The 19,895-nt window shown below is 38.7% G+C and overlaps 1 protein-coding gene across 9 annotated transcripts in view; it reads right to left on the bottom strand.

The window, feature by feature from the left end:
• The window catches only part of RAPGEF4 (Rap guanine nucleotide exchange factor 4), a 277,635-nt gene that overhangs the window by 154,396 nt on the left and 103,344 nt on the right, over nt 1-19,895 (bottom strand). For 2 of the 9 annotated variants that reach the window (XM_019727449.2, XM_019727452.2), the window contains exon 1: nt 15,663-15,817. The exons of the other annotated variants lie outside the window; for them this stretch is intronic. The gene's annotated coding sequence lies outside the window, so the exon portion shown is untranslated. Of the gene's footprint in view, nt 1-15,662; nt 15,818-19,895 lie in introns of those variants that run through there. 9 annotated transcript variants of the gene reach the window in all.

Here is a 19,895-nt window from a genome sequence, read left to right as displayed (position 1 = left end):
ATTTGGATGTCAACCACAGGTATAAACATACCGTGATCTGGAAAGTTGCCACGTGCCCCAGCTGCAGTTTTAGTCCTTCCTAAAAATGAACAGACTAGAAATAGGTCTCCCGCAGTTGGCGCATACAGAACCCTTCTGGATACAACCTTGGGAGGTAAGGAAAAAGGTGAAAAATGTGAATGAGTTCATGAACAACCATTATCATTACACTTTGTGGGTGAGTGGGACAAAGAGAAAAGAAAATGATTGGGGGAGGAAACCTTGTCCAAATAAAGGAGTTTGGGCAGGAAGGAACTAGACAAACATGACAGAGGAAAAATAGCCCCACCGTCACTTCCCCATCTCTAGCTTTGTGTTACCGCCTCTCTATCCTTAGGCTTTGTTTTCCACACGAGGTGGGTGTAGAACTAATTCACTGAAGTACAGATTCTAATGCAAAGAGCACTAACTTCAGTAATCTGTTCTAACAGATTCAAAGCCCGACTCCCACAGCAAATTAGTAATGCTGGCTGAGTCACGGAGGGGTCACAGGCAAAGTTTCTTAGAGTCTATCTGCCTCTATTTTTAGGACTCATCTTAGAGAGAACAAAAATTAATGAGGATCTACTCATAGTGCAGACTCTTAGTATGTTTGGACTCACACAGCACCATCTTTTCAAGTAATTATATACACTGCTCTCTCAAGGCAGAAGGTCCCTCATGTCTAATCCCGTCCAGAGGCTTAAGAGCAGTAACGAAGAAAGGGTTTCCGACCAGTGCTTGGCTGGGGGCTTCCCAGCATGCAGGCACGGAGGGCAGGAGGGAGAGGTTCTTTCATCTGAGAGGCCAGTCCCAGGTGTGTGAGGGGGTTGGGTCTGGTTGGTGCCATCGCCCAGCAAGGTGTGAAAAGAAGCCTGGAAGAACAAGGCTTGGCTGGAGCAGGGAACAGCTCATCATGCAGGTCGTAGGCTGGACTTGAAACTCTTTCTAAAAGCTCAGTGGCAACAACAAGGGAATCTTTGTCTAAATCACTGTCTTTGTACATATCTTTAGTTTGTGCTAAATGATGATATGTTACTGTTGGATTAGGAAAGAGAGGGCAGCAGCTGAAGGGTCAAGGAGGAGAGAGTTGGAGCTGTTCTGATATGTTCTACAAAGATAGTCTCAAGGCTATGCCAAGGTTGTAACAAATAAATGACCATTGAGAAGTCTTGACTTCCAAAGTAGTCTATAATAAATGCTCATATATTTTAATTGTAATCTTATAGGCACATGTATGTACATACACAGTGGTAGCCCTCTGAACCAAGGTTTCAGTAGGAAATATAAGAATACTTCAAGACAAGATGAAAATAGGATGAACCTTGGAAAGGGTTCTTAGGACTTTCCCAATGTCCATTCTTAAATATCAGCCATCTTTCTTTCGTCTGGCTGTAGAGGATGCAATCATAGACACATTGTATTCACTGTGAGAAATTGTTGGAATTGGTACTCAGTGATTTAAAGTAGCATCATCAATTAAAGAGCCCAATTACCTCGCCTGAGCCAGTGGTGTATTATAGCAATCAATTGCATTTGACTAAGGTACCCTAGTAATGTGCATTCAATAAATGTGTTCCAGTCAGTCTGAACTGTTCATAGACAAAAGAGAGCCTGAGTGAGGTGAGGTTTGCAACACCACTGCTGCTTGTGAAGTTGGAGGGAAAAGTATTTGCTCAGCTTTTCATCCTCTCAGACAAGATTTCAAAAATATAGCATCTAACTCATGGAGGAGGGAGGACATGTTTGGTGAATTAACAGCTTTTATGAGTTGGTGCATGACAGTATGGCGGCACCAGAACCCGAGCGTAAGTATTCAATAGTAAATGCAACCAGAGCTTCGCAACTGGCAGGCTATCCAGTTGGCTTCAAACATTCCTTATCCTGAACGTTGTAAATTATAAAAATAGGCATAACAATGCTGCTATACTACTCACCAGAAGTCAGTCAGTCATATGTTTTGAAAAACAATACGACTATTGCACATAGAAGCCTCTGGAGAGTTTTGTTAATAGGTGCTGAAAGTACCAGTAAAAACCATTAACACAAAAAAACAAAAACCATTAACAAATGCATTGGATAGAAAGAATAAGGTTGAAACAATATGATACTCTATACATTAAAGAGAAAGAGCTGACTCCAGGAGAGAATGAAGTAAGTTTGGAAACTGAGATACAATAATAGGTACTCTCATTATCCAGTTTTCTCAGAAATGGGACTTAGATAGAGAAGTTCTACTATATATATTTTTTAAGACCAAAATCGTTCTTTATTTTTTTAGCAGCTTGTATTTGATTTCATTTTATAGTTCTAATTTTCTTTTTTATTAAATTTATTGGGGTGACATTGGTTAATACAATTATATAGGTTTCAAATGTATAATTCTATAATACATTATCTGTATATTGCATTGTGTGTTCACCACCCAAAGTTAAATCACCTTCCATCACCATACATTTGACTCTCTTTACCTTTTTCTACCTCCCCTCTTCCACCCTTTCCCTCCGATAACCACTACACTGTTGCCTGTGTCTATGAGTTTTTATGTTTGTTTGTTGTCTATTATCTTTTAATACCACATCAAAAGCAGGTGATATATCATGAGAAGAATGCTGGACCCAGCGTGAGAAGATCTGAACCTGGGCTCTGCTACTTCCTTGCTGTGTGACTTGAAGCAAGTTGGTTCTTTGCTCTGAACCTTGGCTTTTTTATTCACAAAATCATAAATGGACAATAACCAACTGCCACCTAGCACTACTGGAAAGATTAAATAATCTTAATGTACTCTTACTCTTAAATGTAAGAGTAAATTGGAAAGTGCCTAAAATATACTAGCTTCTCAATGAATGTTTTTTTGAACCTGAAGGACTTACCCTATTTTTAACATATATTTGCCTTGAATGTTCATCTGCTTATGATAATACTGTCATCTCAAAACACTGTCACAACTCCCCTTCACAATTACCTTCAATACCAAAAACTATTAGTTTCTTCTTTTTGTCAAAATGCATACCTATCCCTTTTAGTGAGGTCTAGGAAATGGGGACCTTATTTCCACTTTACTGAAAGCACAGGCAAGGAGGGGTTAAGTGATTTACTCAAGGATGTAAAATGGGTCAGAAGCTGAGCTAAATCATCTAGGCTTGTGCCTTGCCCTCCACTACATTCCACCTCACCCTGGACTCTAGGAGGCATTTCTCTGAGTCTTGAAAAGAAATTTTCTATGATTGCCACATTTCACTTGAGTCAGCTCTCTCATCAGTAGACAGCATGCCAACAGCCATCAAAACACTCTGCTGAGAGCCTCTGCACCTCAAAAATCAGGGGAAATGGAAGGCGAGTGAATTCCCAAGTTTCCCTTTTGAGCAACTTTCTGAACCCATTCTGAAGTCACCTGAATAAGAAAGTCTTGATATTCATGCCTCTCATTCCTGCCTGATTAGCAAGGTTTCAGATATCATACAGTCTAGTTGGATAATGATGAAGCCCCATAGGGAGAAGTAACTGTCTCTTTTTTCCCCTGCTAGAAAATATGTGTGACTGAATTAAAAGCAGTGGGCTATTAGAAAAGCCACACTTAAGTAGGTTATCTGAATCTTTAAGCAGGCAAGTGGTATTAAATTTTCTTAATTCTAATAGAAATGAATATAAAAGTTTTATACCAAATTTTAAAATTGAGTAAAAGGTGCGTATTATACATCTTTTCAAAACATTTCAAAAATTTTGATCAAAACCTAAATAATCCCAAGCTGCTGATTTCGTTAGCATAATTCCTGGTCTACAGTCAGTCAGATAGCTTTACATAGGATTTTTGATAAACTTAAATCTCAATTTATAGATAGAATGAAATCATTAAGGCATTTTAGGAATAAGAAATAGGCATAAAGGTACACCTCCTCACCCGGCTATATCCACGCATATGGCAGCTGGTGATATTCATGATCATTCTAAGACAGTTCATAGCAGCTGAAACAAGCCATTACCACCTAGAATTAATTATATGGGCTTCAGAAGAACTTTGTTACCGAAGCCATAGCTCCATCTTGGGGCTCGTCTGCAACGTTGTGGCCTCTCACAAACAGGAATAGAAAAACAAATCCTGACATAAAAGGATACAGGCCACAGCTGCTTAAGAGGGATAAAAGGCTTAAGGGTTGAGCTGGCATTATTTCTCTCTCCCACGAAGCATAAAAGTCTCCACAAGTTTAACTGGACCCTCATTCCTGAAAAAGACATGGTGGACAACTTCTCAAAACTGGGAATTGGCCTGACTATATAGGTAGATGCATAAGATATCTATATATCGTATATGTGTATATCATATATGTATATATCATATATATCATATATAATACAATGCATATCATACATACATATGAGGTCTGTCAATAAAGTTCGCAAACTTGTTGCTCCAATGTCACTAACCTTTTTTTGATATCAGAGGGATTATTCATTATGAATTTGTACCAACTGGACAAACAGTTAACCAAGTTACTATTTGGAAGGGCTAAAAAGGCTGCATGAAAAAGTTAGATGACCTGAACTTTTCAACAACAGTTCATGGCTCTTGCATCATGACAATGCACTGGCTCATAAGGTACTGTCTGTGAGGGAGTTTTTAATCAGTAAACAAATAACTGTGTTTGAACACCCTCCCTACTCACCTGATCTGGTCCCCAATGACTCCTTTCTTTACTCAAAGATAAAGGAAATATTGAAAGAAAGACATTTTGATGACATTCAGGACATCAAGTGTACTACGTCGACAGCTCTGATCGCCATTCCAGAAAAAGAGTTCCAAAATTGCTTTGAAGGGTGGACTAGGCACTGGCATCAGTGCATAGCTTCCCAAGGGGAGTACTTCGAAGGTGACCTAGTGATATTCAGGAATGAGGTATGTAGCACTTTTTCTAGGATGAGTTTGCGAACTTAATTGTCTGACGGATATATACCTGTATATCATATCTTGTAGATGTATAAAATAAGTATATGTTTTATATATATAGTATAAAATATGTATATATCATATGTATATATCATATATAACAGTATATAATATCTTATACATATATCTCATATCTTGTATAAAATATGTATATATCTTATATGTCTATATATACATCATCTATATGTAATACAGTATAGTGTACAGGGTGATGACGTGAAATACATTCCTACTATGGGTTACCATAAAAAAGGCTTGGAAAGCAGTGCACTTAATCCCCTAAATCCCTCAGCTGGGCAAGCAGCAGGCAAAAGCTGCAGTAACTGTACAGCAGTGCCAACAGCAGAGGGAAGTGAGGCAATGAGAGAGGGAAGTGGGATTAAGGCATGAGGAGGTAGCTCGGGCGATGCAGCACACCCAGGATGCCAGGGGTGCCAGCATTGCACCTAGTTTGAGTTGAACACTCCTTGGGAGTGGGGAGTTCACCTTTAGGGTATCCCCCACTACTAGGCACCTCTGATTTCCACTGCATTGTCTCCATGGAGAGTGTCAGTAACAGCATCTGTGGCTCACAGGAGAAGACATTTTACATGTCCATTTCGTATTTTACATTGTCTGAGCTCAGGCTTCTGGACTTCAGCTTAGATAGCAGGTACAATGCTTGCCCTCCAGATGTCTATATCAGACTGAGCAGAAGAACAAGTGAATGCCTGTTCAGTAATAGAAATATAATTATATTAGGCTGAACGTACGAAACTGCCATTTTTATAGGTCAAAAGTGGCTAAAGATCAGCAATTCTGTATGGTTCAACTTAATAAAAATCACCAAAATGCTGTGAAAGGCTAAATGGCTTAGAGATTGGGCTGAAAACCTGAAGATCAAGTCAAGTTGTTTTGAATACACTTCCTACCCTCATATTCCACACAGAACAACATTAGTGAAGATACCTAAATATCAGAAACCAATTTTCTATGATTCGCAATACACAAAATCTAGCATTAATCCTATTCAAGATGTTGGATTTCCTTTGCTTTCCACTATTTTCCTCAAAAAACACAGGTATAAAATTACTCACAGGGAAAGAACTTTTAACAAAAAGATCTTCAAAATTTTCATTTGAGAAGTTCAAAATAGTATGCATTAGATATTTTTTTCCCCTTAAAAAATGAGTCGCTATTCAGCAAGAACATGATACATAAGAATTTATCATGCCTCAGGTTTTTTTTCCCATGATAAACTTTCTATGTGAATAGAATTTGTTTATGAAGAATTTTCCCATGTTAACCCCCCTAACAACCCCATGAGGTAAGGATGAGTATTCATATTTTACAGACAAGGAAATGAACGTTCTAGAGATTCACTCAAAGGGGAGGAAAGCCAGTTTTGTTTTTTAACTTAAACTTTGGATTCTGATTAAGATTCTGGTTGGCTTCAGATTCTGTACCACAGCACGTATGAAGCACCCACAAGATTCCAGGCTCTTGCTTGGGTGTTTTTCCTTGTGTTACTTTTTATCTTTTGGCAAACACTTATCAGGAAGTCAAGCTTTTCTAAAGTATGCAAAAACTTAGGAGTCATGATATTCATTTGGGTCAAAAGCAGATACCTCTGCTTGTAAAAAAAAATTATCTAAAGAACTGTCCCTTGTCATGTAGGCCACTCTACTTTAAGTTCTTCCAAGTGTCATTCATGGAAAAGAATGACAGATGAGGTCTAGGTTGTGCCACTTAAATGTCCTGCATAGCCTCACGTTGAAGAGGCATTTTGGGGATTTTATAAACAAAGGATCCAAAACCTCCTGTTCCTTATATGGTACACGACTCAAGCAAAGAAAAACTTTTCCCACAAAAGCTATGGACAATACAAAATGACAATATTGAGCTCTTGTGTTAATGAAAGTGCCTTTTGAAGAGGCTTTCTTGGGTGTACACTTTACATCATCAAAAATCTGTCTTGGGGCCAGCCCGGTGGCTCAGGTGGTTAGAGCTCCATGCTCCTAACTCCGAAGGCTGCCGGTTCAATTCCCACATGGGCCAGTGGGCTCTCAACCACAAGGTTGCCAGTTCAATTCCTCGAGTCCCGCAAGGGGTGGTGGGCTCCGCCCCCTGCAACTAGCAACGGCAACTGGACCTGGAGCTGAGCTACGCCTTCCACAACTAAGACTGAAAGGACAACAACTTGAAGCTGAACGGCACCTTCCACAACTAAGATTGAAAGGACAACAACTTGACTTGGAAAAAAAAGTCCTAGAAGTACACACTGTTCCCCAATAAAGTCCTATTCCCCTTCCCCAATAAAATCTTTAAAAAAAAAAAAATCTGTCTTGCTCACTGCTCTAAAGATTGTGCCTAGAATAATGCCTGGCACACAGCAGGAGTCAATGAACGAATGAATGAGTGAATGGAAACAAGCAAATGAATAAAACTTAAAGGTATACAAGGTAACTGAAGCCGATCCTTCCGAGACTGAGGATTATCTCAAAGAACAAAGATTCTATAACCCCTCTTTACACTTGAAATAAATTAGTTGGCTAATATTATGAGCTGGGGAACACTAAGTTTGCTATGCCTCAAAAATCACAAAACAAAAGAAAGATTTCAGTTTTATGCCATGAAATATGATTGACTAAGTGCAGGATAAGAGCCTCTCTTATTCAAACCTAGGACTGGCTCTAAACTGTTGTATGGATTTGGCAACATGGTTCCCCAGCCATCTACCTTCCGATTTCTGAACAAACATCAGAAACTCCTGTGGAGGGTCACAGTTAGTTCTAAAGGCAAAATGACATACGTAAATGATTATAGCATTGCTCAGATCTCCAGAAGAATTGCCATCCTTACCAGAAGCCTAGCATGGACTGAATACCACAGGACTCATTTTGCAACCTTGCAAAGTTTTGCTGGAAACAGTAAGTGGTGGAGACAAGTTGCTTATCTTGGTAGTGCCACATGTCACTCTACTGCAGAGAGAGCTGAGGCTGCTGATGGATTTGCCTTGACATAGTATTTTGGAAAGACCATGTCAAGGGATCTTTCCTTCTACAGTACTCCAAATATGACTTAATAGAAACTTCTAATTGTTCCACCACTGAATTTTAGAATTTCAGGTTTCATTTAAGAGTTCAAAGCACTTTCAACATTCTCCTAGAAGAAAAACTGCAGAACCTGATTTAATTAAGAAGAAGCTGGAACTATAACTGTCCTCTGAATTAACAGGGAAGGGTCAGCTTCAGACAAGTAGCTGCGTCCCTTATTTGGATATCTGTGCAAGAGGCACACTTTGAAAGAAGGCGCGAGCATAGTTAATGAGAGAGAATTATACACAAGGTTCTTCCCCCATTTCGGAGGTTCCTTTCCGATCCCTATGTTTTCTCTTATTAAAACTTACACACAAATGAGAAACAGAAATTCATAGACACAGACAATAGTTTAGTGGTTACCAGAGGGTAAGGGGGGTGGGGGGTGGGAGATGAGGGTAAGGGGGATCAAATATATGGTGATGGAAGGAGAACTGACTCTGGGTGGTGAACACACAATGGGATTTATAGATGATGTAATACAGAATTGTACACCTGAAATCTATGTAATTTTACTAACAATTGTCACCCCAATAAATTTTAAAAATAAATTAAATAAATAAATAAAAATAAATAAATAAAAAGTAGAGATGGTCTGTGCTACATAAGAGCACATTATTATGCAGTCCACTCTAATTCCACACAAAGAAATATAAGACTTGTGTTTTCCAAAAGCACTGGGATGTCAAAACAAATTTCAAGTTCTCTGTGGATTGCAAATGAACCTTGAAGCAAAGGCCTTTTGTTCAGTTAAGCACTATCATTAAGCATATGAGTTGTGTGAATAATATTGATCAAAAAAATTTAATTCATGCTTTTATTATTCCAGAAATTGATTACTGGGGTGTTGTTTTGTTAGGTGGTCCAATCATCTGTTCATTTGATTCCAATCTGTTCAAAATGTAATTGCGTGCCTGGATGATAAGAGCTCAACAACTGAAGCATGTCACACATTCTCTAGTTTCTCTGTCATTGATTAATAGTTAAAATTTGGATTAACTTAAGTATGACATGATTTGAATATATGAAACATATTCCACTGCATTTTTCTCTTGAAAGTTCAAATAGTCTCCATATTCCCCAACAAAAAATGGCTTTAAGGATGTTAAGTAAGCAATTTTCTGACTGAAATTACTAGATTTTTTCCGTGTCACATGAAACCTTTCCAAAATGTACCTGGAGCTCAAAGGTTCAAAACAATTTCTTAAATGCTACCCCCTTCACTTTTATAGATTGGCCTGGAGGAACATTAGTTCGTGCCTACTTGATCGGGATGCAACTGGACAATGACAATAGATTTAGTTCTCTCACCACAATTTATTATGAAGACCCAACAAATAGCCATACCCTCACTCATAAATCCATTTTACTCAAAGTACTGAAAAATTAGAATTTTCCAATCATTTCTACTTTTAAAGTGATATAGGCATATTTCAGGTGATAAAGAATGTTTCAATAAGCGAAGAAGTTATTGTGGACCTTTGTGTTTAGGATTCAAGACTCTTTTCTCTTTGGAAGATTCATTGGCTCACAAGTAAAACTAAGTTGTTGACCTTATACTCCACCCCTTTCCCCCACATTACCTCAGGATCATTCAATTGCCCCAAGGATGCAAAAATGCCTGAAGGAAACAAAGAAGTCAATAGAGTGTCTAAATAGACATTTTTTAATCCAAAGCACAGAAAGTCAAACCATTTACTAATAACCAGCTTTGGGACAGAAAAGGCTTTTGAGTTTCAAATCTTTGGTTTCATTAGAAGGGCAAATTTCATGAAGTTCATGCTATACACAGTAGAGTAAGGAAGAATGTAGAAGGCTTAAGAGTCAGTGTTTCAGCCCCCAACAGACCAGTACAACAGAATGAAGAGTGGAGAGGGACACTGTTTGAAGGAGGGTTTCCGGGAAAGAAGAACAATTCAGCAAACTTTTAGAAGTTTGGCTATAAAAGTGGAGAGCAAGTTAGAACAGTAGATAAAAGTGAGGAAGATGAAGGTTTTGGTTTGTCCTATTTTTTAAAGATCAGAGTGGTTGGAGCCCATTTACACTCTGATGAGAAAAATCCACTAGAAATAAAAAGCTGAAAGACAAAGGAAATAGAGGAAACTGCATAAAGCAGGCACCCCAAGAAGATGGGAGTGAATGGGGTGCAGAACACAGCTGAAGGAATCAGAAGAAGAAAACCTCTTCTATTTTAACCTGAGCAAAGATGGAATGGATGAACACAAATGGCCAATTAACAACAACAACAACAACAACAACAAATATATAACATACACACACACACACACACACACATATACACACATATATTTAAAATTTGTATTTAGCTTTTAAATTAGATTTAATTTTATTTAATTTAGATGGAATATTATATATTAAATCACCAATATTTGCAATGCCTTCCTCCTTTTATTCAAAAAAAGGATCATTTGCTCCCTGAGGTAAGTGCTGGGAGAAAAAGGCAGACACTAAGGTGGACTAGTTTGCTCTACCTAGGAAGGAGCGAAAGAAGACAGAGGTAAGAAGAAAAAGTGAATAGCATGGGGGCAGGGGAGGAGGATAGAGAAAGAGAATAAACTGAGAGCTGCCATGAAGAGCCAGACTTCGGAGAGAAAGGTGTGGGAAGACGATTTTTAGGAAACTTGGCTATGTGTTATTAGATTAGTTCCCTTCTTGGTCTTGGTTGACTCCTCAAGAACCTTTCAGTAAAAGCTTTCTGGACTCAGATTTGACTTTGACTATGTTGAACTGTCCTCAAGGCAATTGGTTTTATTCGGGTTATACGGATAACAGATTTGGTGGCAGGAAGCTGAAATCTTGCATGGTAAGAGGTAAGGGCGTCTGCTGAAGGTAAGAAGGGAGGTGATTTGGTCAAAGATTTGAGGAAAGTGGGAAAGTCTTCATATAGGTTTTGGGGAGACTGGCAGAAGTATATTAGGAAAACATAAGGATTGCTGAGCTATACTGAGAGTCCAGTTGAGACTGGAGGTCACAAATCTATCACAGCATCAACCTGGACAGTGGAATGACTTTCTCTAGCCATGCTTAGCAGGCTAGTCGGAGACAGGAGAAAGCATACAATTAGACTGAGTAAGGGTTGGTATTTGGCTTGGTAGGAGCCAAGAGCAGGTATAGGTCTGCTTTGTTCATTTCTAAATACCCAAAACAATAATGCCTGAAAATAAGAATCACTCAATAAATCTTTATTGAATGGATAACTGGGAGAACTGAAGAGAGAGTGGTTGAAGTGATAGTCCGTGGTATCCAAACTGTATAAGGGAAGAAAATGAAGATAAGAGGGGGGCTACTGGGGGAAGCTAAAGGGGACCAAAGGTTCCGAGTAGATGACCCAGGCCTACCAGTCACGGGAGCAGCATCACCTACTCAAGAGTCAATTTCTCTGAGTCTTAAGCACCTCTGCTTTCTTAGTTTATAAGGATATGGGCTCATCCAGGGAGCTATTAGGCCCATATCCTTCCATCTTATTTCTTACTCAAGAGCAGCATGCACAGTCTTACATATTCCTCTGTTCAATGTTCAGAATTCCTGTAATTTCCCTTCCTGAAATATCCTTCTCACTCATTCTTTAAACCTGCGCTTTCCCTTCGCGCTTTTGACTTTTGCCCCAGATAGGTCTCGGTCTCTCTCTCTCTCTCTCTCTCTCTCTCTCTCTCTCTCTCTCTCACACTTTTCTCTCATCCTCATTCCCTTTTCTTTTTAATTTCTGAAAACAATCCTGGTCATGGCAGATATCATTAAAGGTAAAATTCATGATATGCCTGAAATAAGGATAAGGAAATCCATACATTTCAAAATTTAAAAAAAAAAAGTCCCATAAAGTCAGTGAAAGTGGACACAAATTTTAAAATAGCCACAGCCCATACCGTCCTGTAATTAACCTGCATTTCCCCAAGCATTAGCATTCAAAACATTTTCCATTCTTGTGGTTAACGCTTATATTTTAATTATGAACATAGAAAGGCCTTTTGCTATGAAATTTTTATTGCCAATGTACATGCTTTCTGCTATAGGATGAGTTGAGTAGACTTTTAAATAGTAGCTCAAAGATGTTTACAACATTGTTTCTATAAAGGATATGCAAATGAGCTTCTGAACCACAACCTATTTGTCAGTTGGGGGTTTGATATAGTTTTGATTCCTGCTTGAATTTCCTGAAAAATCCCAATAAGTTATTTAAGGAATAACAGTTGCCAAACTTTCTGACAAGTCATAATGAATAGTTAAGTTCTGAAAGGTCAACCAATCATCTTTGGCTCCCATCTCCTCTTTAAAACCAAGCTATTTTGAGCATTTGTATTCCTCATGCTCTTTTCCTTCCCAACCCTGACACTATTTGTATCCCTTCAGTGGCATTTTTTTTTTTTTTAACTCAGGAAAACTTAAATAACCTCCAAGATTGCAAAAGAGCCTTATTATTTGATGATTGTGGGTCTTGTCTGGGAAAAAATCCAAACATAGATTTGCCATTTTAAGCAATTCCTTTGAATTCTCACTCTATTGTCAACAATAGTCTTATATTATTGGTTTATTATTGATTTTTTTTCTTTCCCTTTACATAAGTTAACTAGGTACTCCAACTTCCTCTTCTCTCTTCTTATGCTTTCTTAGTTTATAAGTCTCTGAAGGACTGTATTGTTTTAACTTTTTAGGTTTTGGAGAACACACCTCACACACACACACACACACACACACACACACACACACACACACACACCATACCTTGCTATTATTAAACTCATAATCTTTTCTCTCAGCACCATGACTATTTCTTCTTTATAATCTCCCTCTTCTTCACCCTACTTTAATATAATCAGTTGCCACATTCTGTCAATTTTCCCTTTAAAGCATTATTTCAGATTCACCCTTTCCTCCATGTTCCCACTGGCACCAGTCTGTCTCACGTCACATTCTCACTGACGGTTCTGTTACCCCCTTCTGGTCAGCTTTCCTGCCACCCCTGCTCATTCTCTCCCCACTCTCAACCCCCAAGCCTTATAACACACTCAATCCTATAGTAAATTATCCTGCTTATCTCCTGTGTGGGCAGGAAAGCACCTCCCATGCATTAGGCATGTCTCCCTTAATTCTCACAATGCTACATGATGAGTGTTACTTTTCTTCAGTTCACACATGAGGAAACTAACCCTGCCAGAGGTTAAGTATTTTTTCCCAAATCCCCTAACTTGTAAGTGTTTAAGTCACTGGACCTCAGATCTGAAAAGAGAAGAGAAAATAAAGCATTTGTATAAAAAAGAATCGATATTTAATCTCCTTAAAATCAAGGAACTAGACAGACTTACAATTATTACCATATCAAGGGCAATGATTTTCAAGACATGGGATTTATACAAGGGAAGTACGAATTCAAGTGTCTGCTCTCAAAGAGTTCATAATCTAGTTGATTAGAGTATGTATCCAGAACATGCTGGATGTGGATTATGTGCTAAATAAATACTTGCTCAAGCCAGGACCAGGGAATAGAAGAAGAGTCCTTGCTACGCTCTCATTTTGGCTTGCCACTAATTGCATTGTTAAGTCATAGGACACTTCTTAATATAAAATGCTCTCTCTTGCACTTCCTCCTGACCCAGTCCCAAAGACTATCAGAACAATACACTGCTAGGAAAAAAAGATGTTGAGATTACTGGGCTGCCTTCCAACCCACAGGCCTATTTATTTTTTCCTAACTACCAGATAATTATTGCTAGATATTATTATGGGATTTTTCCATATGTCCTTTAGTTAGGAGAGTGATGACCCAATGCAGCCTTTTAATGTACTCTGGTCTCATGACAGCTTACCTCATTCTACAACTTTGTCTTTGGTTTTTATTTTTATGATTATTCAAACTTCTCATTGACGGATCAATACCTCATTTGGCACTGCTCTGTTTACTAAATACCTCAACAAAGACTCCTTGGAAAGGGTCCTTTTTTTGCTTGCAATGGGCTCATTCGAAACAAGTTCTTGCTATGTTCATCATTTTGGTAAACAAGGACAAGTTCAAGGAAATTAGAGGCCAAACTTGACAGAGCACTGGGTGCAGCTGCTGGCCCAGCTGTGCAATGATTTTCAACTGGTCCATTACCTCCAAAACGCAACTATTCAGCACAGCCTTCCCTAGTCCAGCACTCCTGTCGGTCTAATATATTTGGCAACAGCCATTATTTCAGAAATGAATGTTCATGTGTATTTATAGCAGATCGCATGCCTGCTCTATCAACAATTAAAGAGATTAGGATTCAGCAGACATCGTCCTCTAATTAGGACAAGATGGAAGACATAGTACATAGAATGCTGCAATTTGGTCAAGGTTTAGCCTTTCCTAATAAGACTGCCATGCTTCTTTGCATCAGTCAAACATCCGCTCTCTCTAGGGCCACCTTGCTCCCTGTGAAACATTCACTTCCTGTGTCTGTCCCCTGGAATTTTCAGTCGGGGGATTCTATTTGCAGTGAACACTTCAAGTGTCCCCTTCTTCCCTCCCTCACACCACACGATAGGCTCACTGGACTGTTTTAAGGCTCCTTTGAAATAACATGTAGACAGCACCAGGTGGCCGCTAATTTCACTCAGTTATGGCCCTTTCTCTGGAGCCTTGGAGTATGTTACGGGCTCACCCTTATGTAGTCTCTCCTCTAAACAAAAGCCTGAACTCAGTGTCTGGACCATAAATTCCATCTTGCCAAGCTCTTGTCCATGCATTATTTAAGCAATCTTCTCCAGGAGCCGGCATGAGAATTTCCCCCAGAGTCACAGTCAGCAGGCGCTTTGCGCGCTGTTCTAACTGGAAATGCAGGATATCTCAGAGAGTTCCACCCATCCCATTCACAGTCTTGGTAATGAAATATGATAATCTAATTTGGTAAAAATAAACTGTGAAACCAGAGATTTGAGGCAAAAAACTTTAAAGATGCAATTCAGACGAGCAATCAATGCTTATTCAGTTTCTGTACCATCTCAGCTTTCTCCCAGTGCAGATGCTTAAGTGATGCTAAATTAAATAATTGACAAAATTTTAAAACTGCTGGGAATTACCATCTGTACTTAATTTTGGAATATAAAAAGGTCCCTAGAAAACATCCTTTATGATTATTTTGTCTAATAACAGATATGAAACAATACAAACATCCCAGTCATAAAATATAATGCGTTTCAAGCAGTCTGGCTTACATATTCAAACAGTGTTTCAAAACAAAAGACCACAGGAGGAGTGAAATGCTGGGTTACCAATACATTTTTTTTTAATGAATGGCAAAAAAAAACAAAAAACTAAAAAATGGAGTTTTTAGTTTAAAATCTACCTTTCTATCCCTCACCTCCCCACAAAACAAAAAACAGAAAAACAAAACTCACCCACAGCCAGTCCTACAGACATTAATGAGAACCATCACTTTTCCACATTTCTCTCCTGGATAAACACTGAGTTAAACTGTCTTCTGTTAAGAACTTTTAGTAGGTTGATATTACATTTATACAAAATGAAGTCTACGACTGTAAATAAACATGCTTGAAGCTTCCATGAAAACACAGAAAGAGAAACGAGCTCCCAGCGTGGGAACACACTGGTAAATATGTGGATAAAATAAGCTGAAACTTACACCAGACACTTCTCCCAGGTCCAGCACGGCAGTAGCCCTAAAGGTACATTCTAGTGTTTTTTAATCCATGTTCTGCTCTTCTCACTGATGGGACTACTCAGGCACATGGTCAAGTTGCAATCAGCTTCTCCCTCAGTGATGTATGAGAGCTGGGCTGATTTATCTTGTCTTTCTGCAGCATATTAGCACTAATGTTTCTGCGTATGCATCCTACCTTTCTTTAGCTGTAGCTCCGGCTTTATCATTGGTAATCTAAATTAAAGAGCCAGTGAACAGAGCAGGGTTGTTGTCCCCCACCCCTCCCTGTTTTCCATGAAACAATTGCCAGGCAGTCATTCCCAGACAAGGATTCCACTGTTTATTCTAGTGAGCCTCCCCTTCAATATCCCATTGAGACTGGAAGTCAGTCGCCAAAGGATAGGTCCAGCGAGACTGTCTTAGTTCAAAGGTCTATTTATGATTTATTCTCTAAAACGGTACAGTTGGCCTCAGGAAATACTAGAGAGAGCTGTCATTTGACAGTTTTGCAGCCCAGAATACAGAATTGACACTATTTACAAAAACAGAGTAACTTGATATTCCACTTACTGCTCTGGGTGCAGTGTACCTTTCAGTAGCATTTTTTTCTGAGAAATCTATTCCTTTGTCTACCCAGGTTCATTTTGCCTACGCGAGCTTAAATGTTTATTTTGATGAGAACTATGAGTGCTATGATTTTTAGCAAGTTGCGAAGAAGAAGCACAAAATCCCATTCTTGTAAAAATTGGGGGGAATCAATCAAACAAATCATTATTAACCTTGTTGTAACCTATCAACAAACAGCAGCTGAAGGAAGAGCAAAAGGATTTATTTAATTCAGGAGTTGTCAACTCCTTTCTTAAAGACACGTTTACAATTTTCTCCATCTCCGCAAATATTTGAGAAAAGGAAACATCAGTGTACTTTCATATGAAAGTTTGTAATCTCTTGAAAATATTGCTGTCTTAGCAGTATCTCAATGCTTTTAACTCAGATTGCCAGTGATTACTGAAATAATATCAGGTCTGTTTCCTCACTTTTAGCAACAAAACTTTTTAATAGCTGTTAAGCAACAGAATTTGGTGGGTAATAAAGTATAACAAGTTTCATCTCTATTTTTATGTATTTTTGTTAAGAGAAAACATGATTGTTTTAATAATTTTAAACATGTATACTGCATTTTAAATTTTGCTTTTGAAAATTAACAAATGATGACATCCATTTCCATATAGGCATAAAATATATACTTGCCATTTTTAGTACTTTACAATATTCAATTCTCTAATTCCTTGGTATTTATATTGTTCCAAGGTTTCACTATAAAAATAAAATTTCTCTTATCAGAAATGCAAAATATTCACATTCCAGACCCTTGAAATGAACAACAAAAAATCAATATCAAACTTTCTGATTCTCAACTTTTTTCAAAATTGCAATCAGGACAAATAATACTCAGAAGGGCTACTTGAAAACTATCCAGGGTATCAGTCCTCCTAGATTGTATCCCTAGGTTAAACTTGAAATGTTTGAATGTTAATTTCTATACTATAGAACTTGGTTATACTGAACTGCTCCACAAATATCCAGAGTAATTATTTGAAAAATGTAAATCTGGGTTTGTCACTCAGCTGTTAAAACTCTGCATAGCTTCCCGTTATTCTTAGGATGAAAGCCAAAATCTTTATGATGGCCTTCAAGGACTCAGTTTTATTTCACTTGGAAGATAAGCCCACCTTCCGAGAAATGACTGGCTGGAATTCAAAATCATCAATCAATCAAGTATTGAACCCCTGCTCTTTACTGGCCAGTCAGTTCGAGTATGGTATCTGAGCACTGGTGTGGTATGCTGAGAGAATTCCAAAAGCAAATACATAGGCCTTTTCCTTTATTTTGAAAGTAACACACATGAAGAAATTTCAGTACTTTGCAAGTCAGCTTACGAACTATGACAAAATCAATATGAAGCAAGCCAGACTCGAAAATGCAAACTGAAGATAAAATCACAGGGTAGGAAGAATGAGAAGAAATTAATCATTTGATGAATGTTAACTAAAACGGACTTAAGCTAGAGGATAAAAAGGAAAACATTCAAGAAAGAGCAGAAACTCTAAAAACAAGTATTGCTCAAGCTTGGTCCTATTGTTATGCGTCCAAGGTTTATTATTCACATTAGCTAAATTAATCCTAGACTTATATTTCTTAAAGGCAACTCTCTGTCTCATAATTATGGCTGTGAGTTTCTTCAGTAAATAACTCTTATGCATTCATTTTAATATTAAAATAAGGAGAACTTTTAAAGAAGAGTAATATCACTTTTCTTCAAAAGTTCTCTTTATTTTAATCACTAAAAGAATCACATGATAAACTTCACCAGTTTCTAAGTAAGATAGCCCAAGGAGCCCAATATTACAGAACCCTTAAAATAAGGGTGTTTTTTTCCCCCAAAACTAAAGATCTACCTTGCTGTTAACCAAGAGCAATACAATCTTTTCATGCAACTTTTATATAAACTTGGACATAAAATAACGTAAATACCCAAAGGCGTATGAAATATCCACTGAGTAATGAGATCTTAAGACTGGTCCAGTACATAAGGAATTGACACCATATGGCCCCCAGGTCCCAGAGTGTTTCTTATACTTTTCGCCATTGTACTGAAAATTTTCAGCACTAAAGCTTTATGGGAACCTCACTGGAGTCAGCAACCGGCAGCAGGCCTTGGTGTGTCCTGGCTTTTTGCGGAGCTACCCCAGACCCAGTGGCAGCCGTCCTCGGTTCACAGTATGGCCTCTTGCACGTGCCTCCAGGTGTAGCACAGGCAGCAACCAACAGTGGGTCACTTTGTAACTCCTATCAGACAGTCCCTGACTAGTCACAGACAGTGGGCCAGCCATGGGCCTGCACTGGAACGCCTCCCAAGAGCCCCCAGAACCATCATACTTGGAGGTTGGCTGCAGACCACAGCAGAGTACCACCCGCCCAATTAGCCCCAAAAGTGGCACACCCAAAGAACAGTCTCAACAGGCACCAGAGATTGCTGGGGCCAATCCTACTCCATGTGGTAAGCCTCTGCACAGCAGGACATGGCCAAACACCACAGCCAGTCAGCCTTAGGGTCAATCTCACCCACTGACATGCCAACACAAACCAAGGCTCAAATACAACAGGAGGGCACACACAACCCACACAAGGGACACTCCTGGAGCACCCTGCACAGGTGACCAGGGAGACTGTGCCACTGGGCCCCGCAGGGCACTTACTAAACAAGGCCACCTGGCAAGACTGGGAGACGTAGCAGATCTACCAAATACACAGAGGCAAACACAGAGAGGCAGTCAAAATGAGGAAACAAATAAATACATCCCAAATGAAAGAACAGGGGAAAACTCCAGAAATAGAACCAAATGAAATGGAGACAAACAAACTACCAGGGACAGAGTTCAAAACATTGGTTATAAGGATGCTCAAAGAACTTAGTGAGAATTCAACAAAGAGATAGCAAACATAAACAAGGACATAGAAACCATAAAAAAACAACAACAAAAAAAAACAGAAGTGAATAAGATAATAACTGAAATGAAGAAGCACTAGAGAGAATCACCAGCGCACTAAATGAAGCAGAGGATTGAATCAGTGATTTGGAAGACAACGTAGCAGAAAACACCCAATCAGAACAGCAAAAGGAAAAAAGAACTTAAAAAAATTAGGATAGTTTAAGAGACCTCTGGGACAACATCAAATGTAACAACATTCACATCATAGGGGACCAGAGGGAGAAAAGAGAAAACAAGGGATTGAGAACTTATTTTAAGAAATAATGACTGAAAACTTTCTTAACTTGGCAAAGGAAATACTTGTAGACATATAAGCCCAGGAAGTGCAGACAGTCCCAAACAAGATGAACCCAAACAGGCCCACACCAAGACACATCATAATTAAAATGCCAAAAGTTAAAGACAAAAGAGAGAATCCTAAAAACATCAAGAGAAAGGCAACTAGTAACTTTAAAGGGAGCTCACATAAATCTGTCAGCTGATTTCTCAACAGAAACTTTGCAGGCCAGAGGGACTGGCAGTAAATGTTCAAAGTGATGAAAAGCTAGGACCTACAAACAAGACTACTTCTACCCAGCAAGGCTGTCATTTAAAATCGAAAGACAGATAAAGAGCTCCCCAGACAAGAAGAAGCTAAAAGAGGTCATCACCACCAAACCAG

Source organism: Rhinolophus sinicus, linkage group LG01 (genome assembly GCF_036562045.2).
Source record: "Rhinolophus sinicus isolate RSC01 linkage group LG01, ASM3656204v1, whole genome shotgun sequence".
NCBI lineage: Eukaryota > Metazoa > Chordata > Mammalia > Chiroptera > Rhinolophidae > Rhinolophus > Rhinolophus sinicus.
Note: the sequence above shows the minus strand (reverse complement) of the source record. Positions and strands in the feature narration are given on the sequence as shown.